The 21,141-nt window shown below is 35.9% G+C and overlaps 1 long non-coding RNA gene across 1 annotated transcript; it reads right to left on the reverse strand.

Annotated features, from left to right (window-relative positions):
* Positions 1–1,058: 1,058 nt before the first annotated feature.
* On the reverse strand, positions 1,059–19,497 carry LOC132319349 (uncharacterized). The gene is made up of 3 exons (XR_009484504.1): positions 19,389–19,497; positions 18,212–18,319; positions 1,059–1,135 (listed from the first exon to the last, which is right to left on the reverse strand). It is a non-coding gene; the product is annotated as an uncharacterized LOC132319349 (long non-coding RNA).
* Between the last annotated feature and the right edge of the window lie 1,644 nt (positions 19,498–21,141).

The following is a 21,141-nucleotide window of genomic DNA, read 5'->3' on the forward strand; positions in this document are numbered from 1 at the left end:
TTTCAGAGTTGCATATCGATTAAACAGTTATGAGAAACCAGACTTTTTATTTACTATGTTCTCATATGGTACTTATAAAAAGGAAGGTTTATTCAGTGTACTTGAAACGCCAATTTATTCTTCCAGTTAGTCACCTAGCAAAAATATCAGTATGAGAATACTGAACAGAAGAAGTAGGACTAGGAGGTCTACTTGCACATGCATTCTCTCAGAAAACAATTGAAAAAGGCATGAAGTTATCCAAAAGCTAAAAATATATTTTTAATGCATATCTAAGCAGCATCATGAAACAGATTACTTTGTTTTGAGGAAATAATGCTGTTCAAAAAAATATTTCTACTATTCTTTTTAACACACATATGAAGCAATTTACAGATGCTGAGCAAAATTTAGATTTTCTGTGTTTGCTTAAACTATATTTTTTATGTTGCCACAGTTGTTCAAATCACCCTTGCAAAACTTGACTAACCTAGTAAGCACAGGAGAAGTTTTTCTTCTCTATGTAATCCTTTTCAACTGTCTATCTACACTATACGTAATGCAATTATGGAGGTTCGTTTAAACACACCAAACTGTTTTACACTAGGAAGGTTAGATGTAATTACTCAGTGTAATCACAGCAACAGAGAAATCGGAACAGAGTGCAAAACTAAGCTGAAAGACCAGGTAGCAGATTTGATGGCAATTTTAAAGGTGTAGTGAAACCTCCACACGTACTTCACTGGAAAGGGGAAAAAAGCTCTAATAAAACAAGACAAGCACCTAAAAAAACCCTCCAAACACCCAAAAAGCCCAACACCAAACACTCTCCAAATTGAAGGACTAAGAAACGTTCTTGCGAGCACAAGCCCACGTTATAAGGAAGTAAAAGATGTATTGGCATAAAATGTGAAAGGCAGTTTTATTACAGTAGTCAGCTAAGAAAAAGACAGGGCCATTTGTCCAAGAGAATAACACCAGTTAGAAGTGGTGTATTGCAAAGAGATGAAAACTGCTTTCGGCAGACAGCATTCTCCAGCTGAGCAGCAGGAATACTGATTCACACATACCTGCTGTCTTCCATTTTCTCCTGTGAGACTGTCGTCTTCTCAGCTTTCTCAGCAGATATCCTGCCACTTGGCTTTTTGCCTCCTTTCTACAAAAAAAAAAACAACAGGAAAAAAAGAAGTATTTGTGTAGTGCTTAAGGAAAGTGCCAAAAAATGGTGTAATTTATGATGTGCTAGTGTTTTCCTTTGCATTCAGAAGTTAAGAACAAATGCAAAATCATCAGCACTTGAATATGGTGGATTTTGATTTACATATATTAAGATTCTCTCATGATTTCCCATTATTTCTTTCTGTAAACAAAATTGGATCCTGGTCACTAAACTATTAGCATCCCCTACAGTAACTCAAGCCAAATCATAAAAAAGATAAAAGCCAGAATACAACTCAACAGTGAAAAGAATCTGTAACGAGAACTTGTATCACATGTCAATTTGTCTGATCTGAAACTCTTATCTGCTCTTCCTTTTTAGAACTAAAATCTTACTGTGAGTGAAGTACATAGTTATCTTACCTACACCTGAACTTTCAGAAAGAGCACATCTCACTTTCTCAGTTTGAACAATAGTATCTAGGCTTTTCCCTAGAATTTTCTCAATGCAGTTTCAAGCCTTCAGTTAGTAGACCAAGTTATTTCCTGAACTATTTCCTGAAATTTTTAAATGCCTACCCCATTGTTCTCTTTATTTTACTGTATCAAATCTATGCAAATATAGTATTTTACATTAAGGTTCACATAGGTAGAAGTTTAATAGCTTTTACTTTCCTTCTTTTTCTGAAATATTCTTCAGGATCCCACTGTAAGAAGTACTGCAAAGCCTAAGAAATTATGTTGACAGCATTACACAAAATAGGGTTTTTTCTCCTCTCTTCATTCAGGTGTAACTGAACTGATGCCATCTTGTACGGTTTTTGTCACAACCAACATAGCCAACAATTGCATAATACTGCAATTACTCATGATAATTTTATACCAACCGACCCTGCAGGAACTCAGTTTCACAATATATAACTTCTGTTCCCTGCAAAACCTGCAAGAAGGCTGTTTTGGTCATGTTCTTAATAAGTGGAAACTTGAAGAAGCATTTCATAATACAAACCAAAAGACAGGAGAATGCTTTGGTACGTAATTTCCTATCCTGGCAGGAATATTTTGTGTCGGAAAGCTGTTGTTGAATAATTCAGGACAAAACATTAGTGTTTGTCTCAAATTCTGTGGGGCAAAGTGTGAAAGAAAGATAATATTCTAACTGTAATACTTTATCCTAGCTAGAACACCTTAAAGTAAGAAATTTCTAGTTGCGAATGCTGCAGTTATCTCCACAGTGCCATAACTTTATCATTATATGGCAAGATAAAAGTTAAGTCTTTGCCTCTGCAAGGACATTAAATAACATCTTTCTCTCCATTAGCTTTTGCTGTAGTAGCAGTATTTATTCTCTGGGCAATGAATGAGAACCACACTGCTTACAGAGTAACTCCAGGTTCTTAATGCACTAACGGTTTCAGAAAGGTTCCTGTGTCACTAAATTTAACCTGTTTTTTTATTATTATTTTAATTGATAGCTCTTGTGCCACACAGTTTTGAAGGAAATGTTTAACACCGAGAAGATGCTTTCAGCAGCGCACTATAGTCACAAGGCTAGTATAACTATCATCAGGGATGGGAAATCAAGTTCAAAAGAAGTAAGGGACACCATTCAACTTTTCTTCTTTAACAGTGCAGAGAAGGAACATCAGTGACCCTTTAGGGAAGAAAGGAGATATAAGTATTTCTCGTGCAAACGTTTTCCTGTTTGACACAAGCCTTCAAGAGGTTTGCCCATAACGCACTTATTTGCACAGTGAATGTCAAGATACTTACAGCAGCAAGTAAAGACTGCAGTTGCTACAGTTGTGCGATCTGAGGAAGCACTAGAAACAAAGAACTCTTGAATTCACACCCTGATTCGTTGTATGACCTTGATTAAGTCGCCCTGCACTGATGCACAGGTAAGTAACAGCACATACCTGGCTTATTAGGAATGGCAGAATTATTTAATTGTCATTAAGTCTACAGTTGTAAACAGTCTTTAAAAAGAGTGCCATAGCTGTTAGTCCTACAGAAGACTTACTGCGTCACCTAATCCTTCTCCAATAAAGTTGTAAGTACACAAAGCAAATAATTAAATACAACTTTCATAGGAGACAGTGAGCCCCGCTCCCACGTTTATTTAGAGTCTTCCCACCTTTTCCAAGAAAGTCACTTCTAGAATTTTGCTCCCTTGTTTATTTAAGAGCCTCTTAAACATCAGTGGAAATCCCACCTTTAGATAATGCATTTATTAAAAAAAATTCTTCAGGCCCATCTTTAGCTGAAATAATATCAAAATAAGCAGGTGTTCAAAAAAAGGTGTTTAAGATCAATGGTTTCAAGGTGCCTGAACAGGATTTCACATTAGTCATCTCACAAACCTTACATATTTCTGTTGTCCCACATTACTGCTAATATGGCACAAAGAAGGTTCAGACAGCAAATGAGATAGTATTGTGCCAGGCATTAAAAACATACTACACAGAAAACTACCTAATAAAGTTTATAAATTTCAGTTTCACATGCTTTCAAAGTGAAGCTAAATGTCCAAATCAGAGAATCACTCCTTAAATACGCCCTGCATGTTAATTTTAATTACAACAATTATTACTATCAGCGAGACAAAGATCATGTGCCACCTTCGAGCGATAAGTACCAGCAGGATGACTACTTTCATAGCAACCATTCAAGATAGGGCAGCTTGACCTCTCTGGGAATGAAATATCAATTAATTATCTTTTTACAGCCAATTCAATTACAGCACACTAATCACTTGCATAGGACATCAAGCCAGAAGTTGGGGGTGGGGGGGTGGTTGGGGAAAGGAAGGAAAAAATATTGGCAGTGAACAAGCCTCAGTAAGGATGACAAAGCAGTAACCCTACAGTTGCAGATGTAATGTTTATTAACATCATGCAAACAGTTATTAGCTGTTTGTAGCAGACTAAATGCTGTAATACCATCCTCATTTAACTGAACTTTTTTAAAATAAAGAGTTATTAGTCCTAGGGGTAATAGACATTTCATTTAAAGGTGACCAGACACACTGCATTAGTCTTTAATGTTAGAGTCAATTCACCAAAGAGCTTTGTTCATTAAGGAAAAAAAAAAAGGGAGGAAAGATGATCTGTTCAGCAGAAAGCAAAATATATTTAACTTTTGTTAAATAAACTAATATTAACTCAAGTTACTGAGGACTATTTCACTACTATACTGATCCCAAAGAAAATTACCAAGTGCAATATATCTACAATAATACACTCAGTAGAATATTATGCAAAACATGTATATGCCAACAAAACAAAAATTTGAACCTATTTCATTTATAGCATTCATGAAATAAAGTGGCAGAAAGGAGTATGTTAAAGGATTTCTTCTCACATGAATTTCTGTTAAATGAGTCTTTCACCATTTAGTTCAGCATAGAAAACAGAACCTGAAAAAGTTATCTAGTCCACATCTGAAACAGCAAGGCAAGACTGCTCCTTTCAGCAGTCTGGATGGACAGAAGTATAAGAAAATATTTTGACAACACAGTTGCAGAAGTTAAGCACTTAACAGTAGTTGTGATGCTAAAACTCTCACAGTATGGCCATAGTATAACTGACAATCTCTGTGTAGCAAAAACTTTATAGTCTCCCTTGCCAGTATGGTAACAATAGCAGTGAAAGACTCATGCGTAAGTTGAAAGAATTTACAAGGAACACTGGCAGTTTATTAGCCTACTCTGATTCATCTTCATTACTATAATTTTTAATACAGCCTGATTAAGCCTAGAATACATAACTGTGCTACAGTGAGACCTTCAATTTCTTTGCAGATAGCCTACTGAAAGTCATTAGCACTTATATTCCTAAAAAAGAGAACTCTGAAAATTCCATTACGGACTGCAGACTAACTTCTGTAACCAAAAAATATGATATACCATGCATCCAAGGAACAGAACACAGAGTCTAATCTTTTAGAGGTTTAGGATCTCTTGGGATTTTAGGGCATTCATATTCAGGGTGTTCCATATCACTCAAGAGTGCAAATAAAGTTACAAAGAGTCTGGGTACATAACTCTTCTGAATGTTCCCAAGTGCTTTGCAAAGAGGAGGCTCATACGAAATAGATGTTAACTCTGCAAATGCAAATAAAAAAATTATACTCCAGCAAAAGAGAGGAGCCAGTGTGGACTTTTTTCCCCTCCCTACACTGTAACATTAACAATGTGCTGTTTCTAAAAGGCAGGTTTGTCTTTGCTCAGTGCTCTTTAAAAAGTATTCTGAAAGAAAGTGCTGTTTGTTCCACCTGCAGACTCATGAATGCACGAAAGAACATCCTACTGGAATTTATCTTCTAGTTTTGTCTATTCTGTATCAGTTTTTACACCACAATCACTGCTGCAGTACATAGAAATTCTTCCCTAGTATTCTAAACAATATAACCAACATCGGTCAAGTGTCTGTTTTGTTAGTGTCCCTATTAATAGACATTCTCCTATTTAAGACTTGTTTTGAGACAGGTTTGTACATTCTGTACTGCACCTCAGCCAATTACCAGTACTTTCTATTCCAAAAGACTATTCTACACTTAATGTTTTTTTATTTTTTCTGCTGCCTTAATAGAGTACTGATGTTTGTGCCCGTTTCCCGCAGAGAGTTCTGATACCAACTGAATTTCCTTGAGAAATGGGTTTTGCTGGCAAACCTCTCGAATCTGGTACACAGTAGGAATCAACATAAGAATAATACAAGTATTACTCTGGAATCTAGTCAGAAGGAATATCTCCATAAACAAATATTGGTGTCTTTAGTCACCCAAAGATTAGAAATCCAGGCTAGATTTTCTGAAGCTTTAGTACTCTAAGTACTATGATTGCAAATCAAACCAACTGTTGCTATGGAACTAATTGTCACTATAAAATAAAAGGTTAAAACCAAGAAAGATCATTAAATTGCATTACAGGATTATCAACACCTAAGGAGAACAACCAATTAACATTGTCTTCTCCATGTGACATGACAAGAAAAGTTGACAGCCACCCTCACTTTCTATTACAGCTAAGGACAACTGAATTCTCAGCACCTAGTATAACCTACTTTGGACCTTTCAAGGTGAGGCAGGGTAAGATACAGAAACTTCAGTTTAGATTCTCACACACTGTACAAGCATTACACAAAAGTAGGTATAGTCATATCTTTTTCCATATGTATACTCTTCTCGAAGATGTGTCCTCCCTTGGTCATTGGGAATACATACATTGCCAGCCATTTTCAAAGAGGTAATTTAGGTCTACTGCCAAATTCCATTTATCAATGCTCAGCAAATGGGCAAAACACAGTAAAACTAAGGAACTGTAAAACTGTATTTCCATAGTGAACATCATGACTATTAGAACTAAGCAAATAATTTATTTTTAGAAGAAAGCTACATTTTGCCAATGTTTTGAAACGATAAAATCCCAATCACCATTCAGCCGTAGGTTACCTTTGGGACTAGCAACTGTTTGATACTTGGTGACCAACTTTCTTAGTGTAACGTTTCTGAATGACAAGCTTATTTCTAGACAACCCTTTCTATCAATCTAATATGATGCCACCAGAATAAAATTTACACCTGGCATACCTAGTGGCTAAATCAGAGTCCATTTCTGTCATTTGAAAGGGCTCCATCAGGTGTAAGCTGCACAGGTAGTATTATAACACAGCATAGTTGGTGGGAATGTATGCCTTGCTTATTGATACTGCTTACATAGTTTGTTCTTTTCCGTCATAAATCCAGTCTGGGAAGCTACTGACATTCCAAAACAGGTATTCTCTTAAATCAACCCCCCATTTTTTAAACACACGTACACACACATACTGTAAAACAATTACTAGGTGAATTTATCTCTCAGTGCTGCTTTAAAAATACAGCCAATGTTAGAAAATGGTGTTCAAATGACCTATAATAAAAATGAACCACACACAGCTAGCATGCCAGAGTTTCCATAAGGAAAACACATTGCATGTTTCCAATAGCAAACCCCAAACTTCCCTAATGTAAAACACAGACAACATATTTAACATAGTTTGCCTTCACTGCTGGTTGAAAAACATGAAACCATGAAGGCATCGAGACTGAAATCAACTGTTAACTGAGAAACTTCTGTTCCATTAGTATGTGGCAAAGCTAACTTCAATTAATAAAAAATCCCAATAGCATGTCAGAGCAAGGTTTTAGGTCAATTTGACAAAACCCAAAGCATTTAAAAGTTAAGGGTTCTATATAATCCTTTAGCTTATGCTTTTGAGTCTGAGTTGTCTTGCCACAGGATAAAGACCTTATTTAGCATACTCATGCATTATAAAACTTCAAGTAGTAAGAAAAAAGAACTGTTACTAGCACCACTGTGATTGTAGTATAGGTAAACAGAATCCCCAAAAGCCTGAACCAGGGAGGCTGAGTTAACAAGAATTCCAAGTATGCAGCTCCAGTCAGGATTTACTCCCCAAAATTACCTTCTTCATGGCTGGATTTAAGGTTTCATATGCACACAACATGCATTAGAAGGGATTTAAAACACCATATGAGTTAGAACATACGTTTATATAAATAAAAGCTGCACCCATTTATCTCAACAGGCTCATACTATCTTAGTTACATGAGTAAGATAGTAAAGATAATAAACCTATCCACCAGAAGTACAAAAAAGTCTCTAGTTCAAAAGACCCTTGGACAAGTTTAGTTTACTCATTTAAGAACAGATTTATTTTACATATATATATATATATATATATATGTTCAAGAGGACCTGAAAAGGAGAATTAAATGGACAGTCTTCCAGCAGGAGCTGTAACTCCTAGGCAAAGCAGGAGCTTTACTCCAATCAGCTGTTCATCACTGAAGTTTTTAGCCAATTAAATCTGAATATTCACTAAGATGTGAAATATTACGCTCTAGGTAATTTAACCTCCACAGAATTTTTTCTTGTATTTGCAATATTAATTCATTTTGCTTCAAAATAAGCCAAATTAACTATTTCAGGGTGAGGCTAAAAGAAAAGAAGTGTCCAGATCCCTAGAACTTCAGTAACTAGGTCCAGACAAATAGTTATAAAGAGGCGTGAGGAAACAACAGTGAATCCTGTGTTTTGTATCTTAATGCAAACCCACCGGAGTTAATCACTGTATTACCACTACTAGATACTGCAACAGTCACATAGTTACATCTTCACAACGAAACTTCTACAGCAAGCGACAACAGAGCCAAAACCAAACAGCCCATCCTGAATCCAGTTCTGCTGAGAAAGCCATGCTCCCAGCCAGGAACCTGGAACTCCAGCTCCCAGCAATGATTTTTCACTACTATTTGATCACTGCCTTTAAACTGTTAGAACACCTTTTTAATTCGATCTTTGGAAATTAGTATTGAATTCAAGTGTTTTTAATTTAAAAAAAAAATCTTACACTGAAGACAATAAAATGCTTCTATTTTTGAACCTAAATTTACCTTCTTTCTCTGTATAGTAACTTCAGTTAACCAAAGATTTTTTTCTCCTGAGAGTGACTCTCATCCATATTAAAGCATTCTGTGGAAACAAAGACTTCACTCAGAGGGAGGGTTCATCAAACCCACTAAAATTATAATCATTTAATAAAAGTAATGACTACTCTGTATTTAAAATATTTTCCCAGGCAGCACTTTAGCATATTGTGTATTCCAAACAAAGTGCTATTGCATAATCATTAACTCTGCACTACGTAGATCTTATGAATATAATGAAAATTCTAGTAAAATAAAGAATATTACGTTTTCTTACAGATAGAAAACATATATGCCCATTAAAATTATAGGACAGATTTTTGTTGACTATAACGTAGTTCAGATTAGACGCACTGTTTTGAGATGTTTAAAGGAAAAGCAATGTCATTATTTTATACTGAGAAAAGCAAGACTAGAAGGAAGTAATCTGTCCAATACCACTCAGACGATCTGGGCTCAGAGCACAAAACCTCTTTTTTCCTCCCACTCCCATGTCATACTCACTGGATTATGACATTACACCAAACAACCATATCTTCAGAAACTACTAGACAAAAATTCCTATACACATCCAAAACCAAAGGGACTAACAGACATTTTAAAAACTACACAATAGCTGCTGAACCTTAGAATCTGACACAATGAAGACTGTTTTAAAACTGCGAGTACGTAAAAATGTCTTAGAAATGAAAGGAAAAATTCTTCAAATCTTTTTCTTTATTGTAAATATGATGTAAGGTTATCTTCAAATATGGGTTGTTTTTTTTTTTTTGAAGTGGTCTCAAATCCAATTTGAAAAGAATTGAGACATGTATGCTGCAGCCAGTCAGACAATAGCAGTTCTGCAATTATCGGCACCTGCATTACAATTCAATGGATTTAAATTACCAAGGGGCCATGGCAGATACCCTACTGACAACAATTAGCATAAAAATGTTCTACAGTTTAAAGCTGTGGGTGGGAATTACAAAAGGTTAACAGACTAAATATAAAAATCTTTTTGAATATAAAATCAATGCGCTTTGTTACCAAAATCTGGGTACTGTAATTTGACCAAAATAGGGTTTAGAGTATCTGGCAATCTTCCATATGTGTGAGCTTGGCTTTTCTTTTAAGCAAAATGCCAAGCAGCCAATCTGAAAGTTGAAAACAAAATAAACCAAAGACCCAAAGAAAGGAAAGCTTTTTATATTTTTCTTTCTTATTTTCTTAAGCTTAGCACCAAAATGAACACCACTCATACCAGGGCTCAGAATGATCCTTTTATATGGTCAGATTCAAAATCCCAAATTATTTTACTGCATGATTTAGAAAGGGAAATATTTTAGTGGTCAAAGTATGCTAGAAGTTTCTGGACTCAACTGAACTCTAATAACGGTTTTCTCAAAAGGTCATTACTACATCACAACATCTATATTTTCAGAAGTGGCTTCTACTTCTATGTAGCTACCAGAGGAAACAAAAAAAGAAAATCTGTTTTTCATAATGCTTGGGACCACAGCTTTGTTTTATTTAGACTGAAGATACAAGCAGAACAGATGAAAACAAAGAAATTCTGCTCATTAAAAGTACTAAATCAAAATGTTCAATTTGATGAGAACATAGAAGTATAACAGGCATCAGCAAGAAGCATCTTCAGTAAAAATACAAACTTAAGTCTAAAATTTTATCTAGGTTGTCCTTTGTGGTTTTTGGTTTTTATTGACAAGATAAATGGTCATACAGGAACTTTGAATCTAGATAAATTCAAAGAACTTTGATATGAAAGCTTAATTCTCTTTTACCACCCAATAATTTATCTTTTTTTAAAAAAATTAACCAGTCTCAGAATAACATAATTACCTGGGAAACATATCATAGGCTACAGAAGTAAAGCAAAGCAGATAAGAGACTTGTACAGTTAGATTCTAACTTCAAATTGATGCCTTATTAAATTGAGTTAACGTGGATGTGCTTGACACATGCTGGGACCCCTTTTATCACAATTAGTGCAACATCTCCAGCACTCCTTGCAAGTCTAATAGAATCAGCATGTTTAGGACTAGCCCAAGTTTCTAATTACAAAATTAGCAAACATGTTAATCATCACTTTGTTGCCCTGTTGTTGTGAAATGCGATTACAGATATGTATTAGAAATTATAGAGAGGACTCTAACAAATTGATTTAGCTACTATTTCAACACAGTACTATAAGATGCTTTTTGTAATTACTTCTTTTTAGATATAATTCTGTAAGGCTACTAGTGTACTAACATTTGTCTAAAAGGTGAGACAAGCTACCAATTTTTATACACATTCTAGTATAAATCTGTACAAACAGGATTTTTCTTTTTTTCACAAGGATTTCCTAGTATTATAGCATACTTATTTTTAATTAATATTAATGAATATTTCAATTAAGATTAAGATTACAAAAACCACAGATGAGAAGCGACCTCCTAACTGCAAAACCCTTAAGGAAAAAAAGGGGCTTTTGGGGGAGAAGGTATACTTTATACTTTCAGTATTCTCCCTATAGAAATACAAGAAAGTGTACTCCAAGCTTAGCATATCCTTCCTTTTTTTTTTAAGCATTCATCGCAATATAAACCTTGAGTAAAATACTAATTTGAGATTATTCATCCACACAAGCTACCACATGCAGAATGTGTAAAAATATGCTTAAATCTCATTGTCTTTAAAACATCTTAGACAGTTTATGAAAGGCTTTGCTGAACCGAGATTGAGGAGTCAATATATCCGAGTTTGACTGCAATGGAACTCATTCCTCAAAAGGTCCATTAAAATAATCTTTTCATTATTATTTGAGTAGTAGATTTAAAATGCATGTGGATATTTAGAATGCAGATTTCCCCTATTACTTTTAAAATACTAAGATTGGTCAAACTGTGGACTTACAAACCTAAACAGTGTCATTTTAAGCAACATTAAAAAGAAACTGCAGTAGAAAAGGCAGACACTGCGATTTTGTTATTAGCATTACTTCAAAATCTCACGAGACAAACAGTGAAATACTACATAACCACACTTTGTTCCAGTGAGTACAAGCGAGATCTCTTGAGATAGTACAGATAACCATGTGTGCAGACAGTGTGCTCTGGCCGTGTAATTGTATTGGGTCGCTTGTCCTGATGCTTGTCTCAAGGCAGTTAAATGTGTACGTTTAAATTCACAGAACTTACATACACTAAGAATAATTTGTTCTTTCAAGCAACCACCTTGTGGCATTGAGAAATCAATGGGAAGCAGTGATTCTCAGGAAGAGCTGCAGATCAGTGAAATGCCTAACTGTGGGCCCTAACAGGTTCTCCTTACTATACCCAAATAAGTGTCTTTTCACACCTTTAAGAGACCTAAAAGAGAAACTGTTAAGAAAATAAAGTTGTTGTAGACAATTTAGATACTAAATTTACATATTGTTGCTAATGAAAAATTATTTCTCCCTAAGTTCTCCCTAAGTGACTCTAATTTACATGAGTCCAAAACCTAATATTTCTTTTTCCATGTCACATGCGGAGAAGTCAGGCTTCTTTACTTTTGAAATACGGTAATTACTACAGTGATGGGTTCACACAAAATTCCAGATAAAATGATCAAAATTACAATGAATATCTATCAGCTAAAAGAAGCAGCTGCTTCTAGCAACTGCTAGCTGAAACACAGGCCAGATAATAACAAAACTAAATAATAAAATAGAGGAGTAACCTAATTATAGCTGTAGTTTCCCCTTGCCCCCACCCAGAAGAACATATGAAATGCCAGATTTAAAATAATTTAATTTCACAGAAGTTCTTTATTTATCACTGCCCACAGGAAAGAGGGGGTAGAGTCAAAACCTTTTTTTCAGCAGAATACTTGTCTGTAGTGGAAATTACTAACGAGTCTTCAAAGAAGTCTTTGATGATCCTCAGGCTACCGCTATTGATGATGTCAAGAGTTTTAGCACTATGGGCGTCAGTGGAGAAGTAGGAAACATGGATGGGGAAGAGGGCTTTGAAGTCAGCTCAGAGAAGCTGACACAAAATATAAAATAAATCATGTTAAGGCTTGATCATGCAAACACAGATGTCAAAAGGTAAAACTCTTGTTGACTTCAAACATGAACAGAATCAGGTCCTCAACAACGAATGAAAAAAATAAATAGATTGTTCTGAGTCTTCAAGATTAAAAAAAATCAGTAAGGCTAAAAAAAAACCACAAACCACCTGATAGTGTTGTGATTCCATTGTTTAATACAGATTCTGTCTGGTCAGCTGTCCAAAGCATTCAGTGTTGGGGGGTTTTGTTTTGTTTTTTTTAAACATACTTACTTGCTGCTGCTTCCAGTAATAGCAATGATCATCTAAGAAGCATCATCTTATATTTGATATCAAAACCTTACTTGAGTAAGAAAAAAAAAAATTCTTGCCACCCGTGAAAAAATGTTTCATGCTTTTTCATTGAAAACACTAACATGCATGTGACTGACCTATTACATTTTCTTTTAAGATATTCTCTCTCCTGGAAATACAAGTGGTGAGTCAGTTGTTATGGTAACTATTTTTCTTCTTCCTTTTCTTTTAACTAACATATGACAGCCTCTGTGTCATCTGATGCTGTTCCCAAATTAAGTTACACACTCACTTTTGTCAAATAGTCTAAAAAGAGCTTATTGGATGAAGAAATAGTAGGGAGAAAGCAGGACATTTTTCCCAGGCACGCTGCGTTAGCAGGTATAAAATTGCTCCAAATCCTTTCATTACAACATGTCCAACTACTACAAAAAGATGCAGGTTTGGCTCAGCCCTCCTGAATGCTCCAAAGATAAATCATCATATTTACCCTCCCATTTTTTGAATAAATTTCAATGTATAAATTCCTGCAAAAGATAATCTCTCTCACCATGTAAACTTTCTCATTATTGATGAATCTAAAACTTCAATGAATCAAATTAAGTACTGCCAGTTAAAGGACAATGCCAAAACATTTATGTTCAAGTTATTTCTATTACAGATTAATATGTATTCTCCTGAATTATCAAGGCCATAAAGAAAACTTTAGCACTATTACAAAGAAAACTTTAGCACTACTACAAAGAAAAATTTTAAACATGGAGTGGCACAAAATAAATTTTTTCCTCAGACTATTTAGTTACATGCGCCATTTTAATCCATTAAGGCATTTATTATGTGATTAAATTTATGCATACAGTCAACGTTTTGTTAGCGCAGAGCTATAACATTATGATGTGAAGAGTAGCTCTTTTTTGTTAAACAAACTGCCTGCAATTCCATGAGCTCCAATCTTGGAAATCTAACCTTGTTTGTCTTGTATCCTACTCAGACCTACATTAAAATTACTGGCTATCTGAACTATGATCTTTATGCTTAAATGAACAATTAAAATTATCAGTTACTACTTTACCTAAGTGTGTTTTGTTCCTCATTCAAATCCAATGTTACCAGTTGAATACTCACAATGGTAAAATAAGAAGAGTACCCATTCATCCATAATGAACCTTCAAAAAAGTATCTGAGTGAGATATACTTTTAGTGGAACTCAGTGGAGTTAGTGGGTGAAGGAAGAAAAAGTATCACATAGTGATAAGCTTGAATGAGATGGCAGAATACTTAAGGCTAAGTACTTGCGACCTAAAAAACAGTAGGAGCCAAAACTTGAACTTTTTACAGCTCCAATCTTCTAAACAATGAACCAGCGATACATTTGAGTTGGCTTAATAGGAAAGCTCCATACATTCCTAGCCCTGGTTTCAATTGAAAGCTTGTTACTCAGTCTTGTAAATTCCCCTAAATTTAAGACATGTAGCACAATAACATCCTTCAATCCAGAAATATGAAAAACATTTTAGCTGATGCGGCAGAAATATGATGATATGAAGCAAATGTAAAACAGAGGGATTAAAACAATCTGGACAACTAGCAACACTATGTCACTGATCCCAGTGCCTAGAAATTTCTTTATTACACTGTGACATCTTGTAATAACATCAAGAATATAGAGCAGAACATTGTTGAACATGCACGTGTTGCTTCCATTAGCGTAGCAAACTGAAATAACCAAGTTAACATTGCTACTCTAAGTCCATTCAGTAATCTGTCTAATCCTACTTTAAGTAGTCATTATTATCTGTTTTACAAAAGAGTCTTGGAAAATAATTAACACAGAAACAAGTAATGTTGTAAAAATACATCACTAGTAGTAAGAAAAAAAAACACCCCCACCCCCCCCAAAGAGCTGCATTGATACCAAGCTCACTAGCTTGGCCAACACCATGAAACTACTAGAAATTAATTTGTAAGCGTAAGGTATATGTTACTAGATAGTGACTAAAGAGACTTTCCAGTCAAATTACATCTAATACATCTTCTATGGGTGTGGATCTCATTACCTATTTCAAATATGGGAAAACATCCATATTTAAACCACAGTTCCATTTATGTTATTACTAAACAACAAAACCTCTTGGAACTCTTTCACTGACAGTTCATCAATACTGGATAAAAACTGGATGATTCTCCATCACTGCATGATTATACCCATACTATAGGCAGTGATGCGTGAAAACCTCAAGGATCTCATCATTTATGCATCAGCAGAAGATATTCCCAGGTATTTTGAGAGTTAGCCAACATTTCTCTCCCAAAGCAGAGATGAGAAGAATCAGAAGAAAAATCAGTAGAGCTGAAGAAAAGAATCTTTCAATAGCTCTTCAAGTGTTTTTCATTCTTCTCATTTGTCCTTTTCTCTCTTCCCTCCTTCCTTTCTTCTAGTCTCCTAGGCATCTTTTCCCACTCCTTCTACCTCCTCTGCCTCACTTAATGTAATTTGCCTTCCAGTACCAATCATTGCAATGTCCTTGACCAAACACACAATTCACTCACTGAAATCAATGATGATTAGTTAACTCTGAAAAGTCCAAATATTTGTCTGCCATGAACACTCAGAAAGACAACGCTATCTTATGAAGAAATTGCTCTGGACACAACCTCGACAGAACACCTAAAAACTCAATTTAAAAATTCAAAATTAAAAGCCTAATTCTTCAAAATCCCAGCACCATAAAAACACCGTACTCTTAAATAAAATGCAGAAAATAGAGTAGCAGGGTCCTCATAGTCTGTTGCAGCTGGCATTTTCTAATCACTGAACCCCAAGTACAGAAAACATTTGTGGTTGAGGGATATTTAAGAATAGACTAGAATTCTGAGGTCCAAGAAGTCCTGCTGAAGTAATGATCACGTTAAGGGACCATCACAAACAGGCATGTGTAGGGTGGCTTTGGGCAAACTTGATCTGTGAATAAGAAGAGTCTAAAAATGAAAAATACAATGTCCCAAAGGTCCACATTTGCTTCCCCTGACCTCATGTGTGATCAAAAGCACCTGAGCTTATAATCCTTCTCCCTTTCATAGAACACTGATTACTTAAATACTCAATTATATGAAAGATTTCGAGTCTAAAAACACACAGAAATTAATCTGCATTGTCTTAGTAGAGAATACAGAGTAATACTACTACTACTATTCTCACTTAAAGTGCAACAGGAACGAAGCATCTACCTGATCCGGATTAGGATTTTTGTGGAAGGATGACATCTGGAAATACTGTGCCAGAACTCTACCTCCACTCTTTCTGTTATAGTGTTCCACAAAAGGAAGAACATTATTTCTATGCAAGACCCCAAGATCTTGTAATGAAATGCCCTTGGAATAAGCCAAAGAAAAGGAAGACATATTTATTTGATACTGGTAATTGTGGGATATCGTTAATATTTCGGGTGTTAAGTATGTTTCATTTATTTAGGTGAGTTAATAAAAAAACAACTGAAAAAGAGCAAAATAGAACTGCATGAACTAGTAATTTTTTGCAAATGATGCATGCCTGTGTGACAATCAAAATAAAAAGGGCGGGACAGCGGGAGACAGAGGTATGGCTAGGATGAACGTGTACGTGACTCTTGCACAGTCCCTTTGTTGTTCCATCATTTTACAGGACAGAAGAATATTTCAAAATTATGGAAAAAAGCGCAATCATTTGTACATATATTATTTCATCCTCCTACAGGGCGCAGCAAAATGGATCAACTAGCACAAGTACACATGCACAAGCACACAAATGTGCATTCCCAAGTAGTGACACGGTAAGACTAGAAAACTATGGTTGACTGCCTGTAACAACAGGATGCCTTCAATCCCCAAAACTACCTTTAGCTCAGTGAACTATGTAAAAGAATTACTAGGTTTTGTTTTGAAGTCCTAATATTTAAAGCAAAACACATTTTATATGTTTTCTCTGCAATGCCATCTTTCCAAAAACACTGAAATGCTTCCTCTAAAAGTGCTCTTTTTCTGTTGCAACATATGGTATCCCATCCAGAGAGTCACAAGAGATTTTGTTTCTAATTGATTAAATTGCATGAGTCACAGACAGGATTTGCACATAGACTGCAAAAGCAACTGCTCGTTTTTCATGCATTTCACAAAGTAACACATTGCTAGGACAGTTACCTTTGGAGTCCCAGTTACCAAGTGGTCAACAAAAAGTCTCCTCAGAAGCATCAAATTTGAAACTTCAAATCTAAGTCACTGACTGTTGTGATTTTATTACATGGCCAGCAGTATTTTGTGGTTGTTTTTTTTTCTTAAACCTCTTTGTTGCAATGAGGGGATCAAGAGAAAGTGTTATGCCTTCTAGTGTTATGAATACAGAGCAAGGCTTTGTCAATTCCAGTGTTTGAAATCTCACAATACAAATAAACAGAACCCAAATTCACCACCTTTAGAACCTTAGTATAATAAGCCAAATCAGGTCATGGATGTTTCTGAAGGAAAAGTGGTTTGTTTGACTCTCAACTCCTCACTGCTTGGACTGGCAGTACTAGAACTGGTTACTCCAGCATCAAAGTAACTCACAGGTTAAAGCTTGCTGGCTGTTCACGCACCAAGAATTACAAATCAGATATGTCAGGAAAACGAAGAATATTAAGTCAGGAAAAATTTAAAAATTTCTGCCTGCACCGTCTGCTTGAATATTTTATATCAATGTAAAATGGCTTTTGCGTCAACATAAAAGCTTATATGGCTGCGTATTTCTGATTTTTCCTGAAACTAGCACTCCCACAATTTAAGATACTGTAACTGCTGCATTTATGGGACCAGTTTCACATGCTAGTCAAAGTTGTTACTAGAAGTATGTGAAATACGAGTAGTATTTCTGAACATTAGTGCAGGGTATAAAATTTGGACTCCAGATTCAAATTTTAGGTTCTATTTTATTTTTGGTAAATGAATTAAGACTGTAGAAATTATTACTTGAACTCTTTTGATCTTACTGCACACTAGTATGTTTTGCCTGATTAAAATAACTGAAAAGAAACCCTAAGAGGGATAGGCTTCTCTCATAAAATGGAATCAGTGTCATAAAATTGGTTTGTTTCTATTTATTATAAGAAATTCAGCACTCTGGGCCAAAAAAAAAATCACTTAAGAACTGCCTGTTTGTATTACTGCTATGCAAAGATACTTTTTCATTTTTCAGTTAACTAAAAAGCTGAGCAGTCAACTAATCCATTATCTTTACTTACCACACTGGCTGCTCGAAGCATCTCCTGCTCCATTTAGGGTGTCCGATCCAGATTCTGGCTCTATCTCCCTTAGGGACTGGTAAATCAGCCAGTGCAAATCCAGAATTGCTAATGACAGAAACAGTAGATTTCAGTTCCCAGATGCAACATATGTCAAAAAGATAGCTTCTACACTCAAATCCAGTGAAAGAAAATAGTTTTGACATTTTTGTTTGTTTGTGCTGATAGGTTTTAAAATCTTAATTAAGTCCAAATATAAAAATAAATTCACCATGACAGCCATTAGGTACTCAGTATATTAAATTTACAGCTGGGTATACAGCAGAAAACATACATTAAACATAATATTGAGAACTACCTCTCCAAAAACTTAAGTCTATTACATTTTGTCAGCCTGGAGATACAGTTGACAAATGGGGATGTATAATTCATTTAGGTTACTCCTTGTGTTTTCCAAGTTCTGTTGAAGTGCGGCACAAACTTAAAGCAATGACTTCCCTAATAAACAAAGAATCAAGTTTCACAGCTTCAGAGAAATATTTTACTGAGGATTCTATTTCATCTGGTACTGTACTTCATATAATTATTGTTGAGTATTTACAATTCTGACATCGGCTATTATCCTTGACAGGGGAAAAAAAGAAAATTGTTGCTATAAAAATATATAGAGAAACCAAATGCTGGGTAAGATTTTTGGAACAAATTTCAGTGAGAATTGAAGGTTCTCAGCTTCTTAGAACTACTAACACATCCATCAGTTTCCAAGAACTTGAGTGGATTTATCAATACTTCAGAAATAAATTATTAATTTAGGACTGCAGGTCAGTATTTAGAAGGATGATTTTTATGGTCCTGTTTTTTGAAGACAAAGCTTGCTGTATTTCCTCGATTAGAGAATCCTTCCTTGAATAGTCAGAAGCCACCAGTTGGGGGCAGGGGAGGGCAGTAAACAACTTGCAGTCTTTAAAGGCTGAATGTTACATCATAAAAGTATATTTGACATTCATAACAACACCTCAGCATATAAAAAAAAGGTATTTGCTACTATTTTTAGGGTATAACACATTTGCTGTAAATTATGAAGTTGGCATACTAATTACCCAGTTTTAGATCACTGCATACACATATGAATGAAGGGAAATATATAATGAATTTGGCTCTTCCCCACACTACATACACAGGAGTTAACTGTTTTCCTCTCAGTGTCTTCCATTAACTCAAGTTGGTTGCAGAACTTGATGGGATTTGGTGGTTTCTGGCACCAGCCCAGATCTCCAGACGATGACTATTCACAGCTGATCATCAAAGGAACAATAAATAAATAGTTAGTATGTCACAATTATATATTAACTACCTCTTACTGTTACTGTGTCACAACATTACAAGTTCAGGTAAAGTTTTTAAGTCACAGTATAAAACACTCTTACTGTACTTCTTACTCAAAAAGACAATAGAACGCTGTATTTTGACCCGCAGCCTTAAATAGAGGAAAGTAAATGGCTGACGATGATGATGACTAAGGTTAAAATTAAGAGGAATGTTAAAAATTATGACTCAGGTGAAAGAAAATCTCAACCAAATCAGAATCAATTGAATGGAATGATCCATCGTAGCTTTATTTGTGATATCTTTCATAGCATTTGTGGTGGGTTGACCTTGGGTGGCTGCCAGATGCCCACCCAAGTGCATTCTCAGTCCTCTTCATCAGGACAGTGGGAAGAAAATAAGATGAAAAAGCTTGTGGGTCAAGATAAAGACAGGAAGGTTGTTTACCGATTACCACCATGGGTAAAACAGACTCGGGGAAAATTATTTACTGCAAATTAAGACAGGCTTGGATAGTGAGAAACAGAAGATAAATTAAACCAACATATTCCCCCCTATCTCACGCCCTTTTTTCCCCAAGCTCAACTTCACCCCTTCATTCCCAGCTCCTCTACCTCCCCCCTGAGTGGTGCAGGGGATGAGGAATGGGGGACTGCAGTCAATCCATAACAGTCTCTCTCTGCTGCTCCTTCCTCCTCACATTTTTCCCCTGCTCCACTGTAGGTCCTCCATGAGCCACAGCTCCTGCCTGGAGAATGTGCTCCTGCCTGGAGAATGTGCTCCTGCCTGGAGAATGTGCTCCTGCCTGGAGAATGTGCTCCTGCCTGGGCTTTCCATGGGCTGCAGTTCCTTCAGGATATATCCACCTGGCGTGGGGTTCTCCATGGGCTGCAGTGTGAATATCTGTTCCGCTGTGGTCCTCTTCATGGGCCGCACAGAAACGCCTCCTCCACCATGGTTTCCAAAACTTCCACAGGCTGCAGGGGAAATATCTGCTTTGACACCTGGAGAACCCCTCCTCCTCCTTCTCTTACCTCTGCCTCCACAGAACTGTTTCTCGCACTTTTCCCCCCCCACACTCCTCACTGTTGTGCAGTGTTTTACCCTTTGTTAAATACGTTTACAGAGGCATCACCAGCTTTGCTGTTGCCACAACTCTGGTGAGCAGCAGGTCTGTTGCGGAACCAGCTGGAAACAGCTGTGTCCAGCTCAGGGCAGCCCCTGGCCTCTTCTGACAAGAGGCCACCCATGCAGCCCCCCCATTATCAAAACCTTGCCATGTAAAAAATATTATTCAGAGGGAAAAACCCATGAAGAGTAAAATTTTTGCTCATAATTTTATCCTTACGTTGCTTATTTAAGAATGGACTCAGAACAGCAGGTTCTTGCATTAAGTACCTATAAAATTTATTCTCTCATTATTGTTGTTTCAGGGAACAGGAGAAAGTAAAGGAAATAATTATGATCTTAACTCTCTCCTGACATAGCTACCATAAAATTGAAAGCAAACATATGTTCAAGGTAAAGTAATACAAAGGCAGCTCAACAACTAAACAGTTCACTTATACAGGTAAAAATCACTTGAAGCTTTGGTAGATAAATTT

The sequence above is a fragment of the Gavia stellata genome, chromosome 27 (genome assembly GCF_030936135.1).
Source record: "Gavia stellata isolate bGavSte3 chromosome 27, bGavSte3.hap2, whole genome shotgun sequence".
In the NCBI taxonomy this organism is placed as follows: domain Eukaryota; kingdom Metazoa; phylum Chordata; class Aves; order Gaviiformes; family Gaviidae; genus Gavia; species Gavia stellata.